The sequence below is a fragment of the Propithecus coquereli genome, unplaced genomic scaffold (assembly GCF_000956105.1).
Source record: "Propithecus coquereli isolate 6110/MARCELLA unplaced genomic scaffold, Pcoq_1.0 Scaffold566, whole genome shotgun sequence".
NCBI lineage: Eukaryota > Metazoa > Chordata > Mammalia > Primates > Indriidae > Propithecus > Propithecus coquereli.
This window is the reverse complement of record NW_012151574.1, coordinates 390,842-397,454: the sequence shown is the minus strand read 5'-3', so window position 1 is coordinate 397,454 and position 6,613 is coordinate 390,842.

The following is a 6,613-nucleotide window of genomic DNA, read 5'->3' as shown; positions in this document are numbered from 1 at the left end:
AGATTTCCATCCAATGTCCCACACCAATGTTTACTCCATGTAGTTACTGGAGTGTCTTACCTCCAAGAGGCAGTTACCCTTAGCCTCCACTTTCCCACCTATCCTTTCTTCCTTCCACAATTCAGAGATGATGAAAATCATGGCTCAGACTCATAGCTTAACATTTTAATGCTAAAAAATAAATCCCAGATCCCTCCTTTCCTCCACGGTATGTCTACAAAATGAACAACAAGTACTTGTTGAGTACTTATTCTGTGCATGCCATTTTTCTTGGTTCAGTATAGAGGAGAAATGTGTAAGACAAAGTCACAGCTTTCAAGAATCCATAAGATGTTACCATGAAGAAGCAGAAGCAGGCAGGTCCAGGATATCTCTGTGTAGCCTGCATGGAGAGGTTCAGGGGATTTTATGGGATGGAGAGGTAAACAGGGACTGGGCTGCTCGTGGCAGAGCTGAACTTTAATGATAGAAAACTGATTAAAAGCATTAGCCCTAGAATTGGACTTTGCTCAAACACCAGCTTCATTCCTTGATAATTTGTTATTCTGGGCAAGTAATTTATCTTCCTCACTTTCAACTTCCCCATGTATAAGACACAGATATTACTAGAATCTTCTTCTTAGGGCTGTTGGGAATGTTAAATGAGATAATATGTGTAAACCACTTAGGTTGGTTCCTGACATAAGTGTTTCATAAATAGTAGTTATTAAAAATTTAAAGGAAGGTATTGTGTATCAAAAGCTTTTAAAATGCATGTCCACTTTGACCCAGAAATTCCACTTCTTAGAATCTATCATGAGTGAACAGTCAGAAATGCCCACAGTGATTTATTATCCTCAAAACATTACTTATTATATGGAGAAACCACAAACAACCTTAATATTTAACCATAGAAGCTTACTTAATTAAATTATGATCTCTCCATACAAGGAAAGTGCTACATATTTTAGCAATTATGTTGCAGAATATTTAATGATACAGGAAAACCACCTAATATTGTTAAGTGGTAAGAGCAGGCTATAAATCTGCATTAATGTATTATCCTAAATTGTTCTCTAACTATCCCATGTATTTATTTTATTCTTCCCAGAGACACTTTTAAAGGACTTAAGGAGCTTGCTACTGCCCCAAGGGGCATTTGGAAGATGTCTTTCCAGCATGTGTAGATTAAAAATTTAATGAGATCTCAATACTATGTAAGGAGTGTTATTCCCAGCACCCATGTAGCTTATCTAGCACCCACTAGCCTCTGGCACAGTTTGTTAAATTTGTCTCTGTCTTCCCATCTGAGCATCTTTTATAACACAGCAGCTCTTAGATTCCAGACTTGGTGATGTAGAACCACTTGGGTATTTGTACTCATTGGGACCAGGCACTACAAGCCTTGAGCTTTCACCTGTGAACAGATACAGGCAAGGAGGGGAAAGGGAAGAGACCCAAGAACTAAGACCCTTTTCCCCGCAGTGTGGCCTTTTTATTGATATAGAGAGAAGAGACACGAAAATGAAAAACTTTCATAAAGCAAATCAGGGTGTTTTTATTGCTTCTTATTCTTTTCTTTGAATTCTCATTGTGGCTACCTTTGTCCAAGCTTACAACCCATCATAACCAGATGATGGTAAAAGCTGGTGGCCTTTTACCCACTCAATGGAATCTGATCTTTCAAATCTGACTTTCAATGGATCTACCATAATCTGTTCTGATTTTTCACCACCAATCTTTCCTCTCAGTGGTCAGAATTTACTCTGATGTAGTTAAAACACTTTCTTCCCAAAATCAGGGTTCTAGCTCTGATGGTCTAATGATCTCTAAGACCTTTCCTATACTTAATTTGTCAGTTATCTCCAAATAAGCCCTGTCTTGGAGTCTACTAAATTTTACATGTCAGTTTCCTCTCTGTCTTTCTTTTCATTTCTTCAGAACTCATTCAGGAAGAGGAGAGGCTGCAATTGTTTTGTCCCAACACAAATGGAGAGTGGAGATGAAGGATTTCAGGGATTGTCCTGGGGAGAATCCAGCCCTGCAGTGTGTTCTTACACATTCAGCCAAGGTGATGAGCCTAGGCAAAAATGAATCCTATTAGGGGAGGATTCCCTGTACCAGCTCCTGTGGTCCTTGTGGACTGCCTCTGCCCTCTCCCCCTGTGAGAGTTCCCCTAAATTCCTGCCCTGGGGGTACAGAATGGGGTATGTCTGGGCTGCACCCACTGGAACAGAGCTGACTTCTGTTTTGCAATTTGTTCCTTCCCAGGATCAGAAGATGTTATTTTTAAAGTATGTTTAAACACCATGTTTGTGTTTAACCTTGTGCGATTTTACAATAATGAATAATTGGAAGCTAAGTAAACTATGTAAATTCCAATGCTCTGTAGGTTAGAATATTATATAGCCATTAACAATGACACTGAGGAATATTCATTGACCTGGGAAAAATGTTTATAATATAATGCTATATAAAAATCATGGTAGAAAAACATCCTGGTAGAAAATAGTACTGTATGATTTTTTGTATACATAAAAAAAAGTAATTAAAGGCATATGCAGAGGAATATTACTTTGAGATGCTAATTGAAGCTTTATCCCTGTAGGTCTACTTCTCTTTGATCTTTCCCTCACCCTACTAGCTGGGCATTCTACTTCATGGCTAGAGAAGGGACAGTACAGCAGAATGTAATTCACAAAATATTTAAATTCTTGGCCTGTAGAGTTCAAAAGAGAAGGTGCAAAAGAGAAGAACATATGGTAAATCAGAACCAGGTTTTACCACCCCCTGCTCCCTTCTGTCTTCTCCAGCAGGTGTATAAAATTCTCCCCATTGGAAGTTTAAGGAAGAGAGTTAGAAGGGAACCAAGGGATATCGATGGTGGTTAGAGTACCAGGTATATTTGAGAATTAAGAGAAGTGATCATAGCCAGGGTATACTTCCACAAACCAGGGGACAGTTGGAACTGAGAACTCTCTCAGGGTAGTTCAGAAATTGGTACATGGGGTGACCAGTACAGGGATTTTAGAGTCCCACTGAATTTCCTATTGCCCAGGTGGTGCAGAGCAGCCGGGTATTTCTTCAGTTCTAGGGAGCAGCATTCAGAGAACACAAGTCACTGAGTGAGCTCCCTTAGATGAGAAGGATGCAGTAGTTACCTGCCGGAAAAATATCTGAAGACTCAGCAGGAATGAAAAAGTGTGTATAGGCCGGGCGCGGTGGCTCACGCCTGTAATCCTAGCACTCTGGGAGGCCGAGGCGGGCCGATTGTTTGAGCTCAGGAGTTCGAGATCAGCCTGAGCAAGAGCGAGACCCTGTCTCTACCAAAAATAGAAAGAAATTAATTGGACAGCTAAAAATATATAGAAAAAAATTAGCCGGGCGTGGTAGCACATGCCTGTAGTCCCAGCTACTTGGGAGGCTGAGGCAGTAGGATTGCTTGAGCCCAGGAATCTGAGGTTGCTGTGAGCTAGGCTGACGCCACGGCACTCACTCTAGCCCAGGCAACAAAGTGAGACTCTGTCTCAAAAAAAAAAAAAGTGTGTATATATGAAGGATCAAGCATTGGATGCATTGGAATTAAGGAAGTGCATTGGAATGTAGAAGCACACTTTGGGGGGAGATAGTGGCCAAAAACAACGAAATGAAAGAGATCAATTTTCATTACCTGGTTAAATGGGAGCTCAAAATGAAATTCAGGCCAATTTTTCAAACATATATATATGTGTATATATATATATATATTAGAGACTTACATTTTCAGCATATCTGAGTTTGTAGCAGAGTTTCATCCTTGCTATAAATGGCACTGCCACTGCCAGGCACTTAATGCTCTGTGACCCCTAGACTTCCACCACCCCCATCCCCACCCCCACTGTAAAAACTTTCTCAACAGTTGTTGGATCTTTGCATCGCACCCTCCAAGCCAAAGTCCAGGGAGGGAGCATCTGATTGGCTGAGTCCATGTCACATGCTCACACTCAAGCCCCCAGTGAGCAAGGAGAGGTAGGATCTGGACTCCTGGCTTCCGTAGAGGAGTAGAGGGACTCAGCGAGAACCGACAGCTGTAATACCAAACTCCCAGTAGCTGGGGGAATGGGTACGTTCCTGAAGGGGAATATGGGTGCTGTCCCACAGCATCTACTGGAGGCCCACCAGTGGGAACCTGAGGCAAGTTCGGTGTCCCCTCCCCTTACCTGTGGGCATACGTTCCAAGAGCCGCAGTGGATACCTGAAACCTGATAGTACTGAACCCTTTATATATTAATATTATGTTTTTTCCCCTATACACCCCTATGGTAAAGTCTAATTAATAAATTAGGTACAGTAAGAGATTAACAATAATAACTAATAATAAAATAGAATAATTATGATAATATGCCAGCATCACTACTCTTGTGCCTTTGGGGCCATTATAAAGTAAAATAAGGGCGACGGTCAATCTAATAACTGAACTGGCTTCTAAGTGACTAGCGGGTGGGGAGTGTGCACAGGGTGGATACTCTGGACAAAGGGATGATTCACATCCCCGTGCAAGAAATTTCATCATGCTATTGAGAACAGTGTGCAGCTCAAAACTTACAGATTACTTATTTCTATTGTTTTCTATATAATGTTTTTGGGCTGCAGGTAACTGAAACTGTGGAAAGTGAAACTGCAAATGATGGGGGGGGACTATGTACTTGTATGGGTTTTGGCTTTTTCTCTGAGTTAGCTGGGAAGCCATCAAAGGATTGTGACTAGAGGAGTACCAGGGCATAAAAGGATCCTTCTGGCTGTTCTGTAGAATAAACTGCAGGGGGCAAGGGCAGAAGCCCTGAGACCAGTTAGGAGGTGATTTCAGTTGTGAAAAATGGGTGACGATTGTGGACCACCAGAGGGTGGGTGAATAGTGGGTAAGTGACACGTGGGTGTATGGACTGCCTTGCCTTCCACCCACTCTGAAGATATATGTCTTGTCTGGAGCTGTAGGGTGCTGTTGAGTGTTGATACAGTGATGTAGTTTTAGACATGAGATGGGGGGGTGGTTAATGCAGACTTTAGGATTACTGAGACAATGATTTCTTTTCCTGAATCCCAAGGCCAGAGAGTTCTGATGCTTTCATGGGTGGGAGATAGAGCTCGGAGCTGGTGATTTAGATGTTGAACAATTGAGGAATTTTTAGGACATAATGGTGAGGCAGAATATCTGATTAGCATTTGCCATGGAGAATATTACCCACAGTGAGATGTTGAGAAGGGGAAGGGAACTTGGGGGTGGGTGGGATGTAGCCTAGGATCTAGGAATGCGGCAGTCAGTCTCTCCTTTGTGGAATCCTCTGTAGGCTGGCATGACTTTGGCTCTCCAGGCTGGAAAAAGAACAGTGTCCATGGAAGACATTTACAATTCTGCCTCTGATTCTTCCCAGAGAAGATCCAAGCATCCAGTTTTCAGTGTTTTCCAATTGGCCACCCATTCTCACAGTGGCCCTGCCTGGTCCCTCTTTCAGCCAGATGAGAAAAGGGTGGGGTGTGTTAGTTGTCTTGGCAACATAACTTGGTGTTTTAAAAGTCTTTTAATAAAACTGTTCACTGGAAATCAGCCCCATGGGGGAAATTCTGAGATCCATGAAGGAGTGCGGCATAGCAGTTATGACCATGGACTTTGGAAATGAACCAACATGGGCTCAATGACCAGCTCTGTCGCTTTCCAGCTGTGTGGCCTTGGAAACATTCCTGATTTGTTTTATCCTTTCTTCCACATCTACCACTGTTTCCTAAACTTGAATGTGCCCATGAATTACTCAAGAATCTTGTTACAATGCCAGTTATGAAATTCTGCATTTCTCAGGTGACCTAGAGGCTGCTGGTCCTTGGACCACATTTTGAGTAGCATGGCTCCAATCTGATTTTCAGAGTCACTCTGAGGTATATTTGTGCTGGTTGTGAAGAGCTTACCTCAGTGCCTGGCACAATAGATGGCACTTGCTCTTTGAGCAATGGCAAGCAGCTGGCTTGGACTTGAGGGGAGGACCCTGAATCAGAATGGTAGATAAAGGAGAGTGCCCACCTGAGTGCTCCATCTTCAGTTCTGTCCTCCCTCCCAGATGAAGTCTGGGAAAATTACAGGGGGTGGGCATTGCAGTGCAGTGGGAAGGGCAGTTTGGAGTGTCAAGGATGCCTCTGTTTCATTTCCACTCTGTGATTTTAAAGGATCCTTGCCCATCTTTGGGCTTTGTTTCTTCCTCTTGAAATGAACGAACCAGATGATCCCTGTGTTTTTCTCCTCTCCCTCCAAGTTGCAATTGGTGTTGCTTAAGGCAAACCAAGGGACTCCAGGACCAGGGCTCTTTGCTCCTCTCCTCACATAGCCCGTGGCAGGAAGATGTGGTTTACCCTTAATAGATAAGGGGTTTCATAAAAATTAACTAACTTTTATTAAAAGTGGCCTTAACATTTTCAGTTTCTCCCCCCATTTCCCTTTCTTTCCTCATTTCTGATGTTTCTTTGTCTCCTTTTTCATAGGATTCCAGAAATTTCCTCCTTGTCCAATGTAAGCCCTTCTAATACCATGCCCCAGATTTCCAAATTCACCTCCATGTCTTTCAAAACATTTTCTTCCGATGGGCTATGTAGTAATTTGTACTAAGGT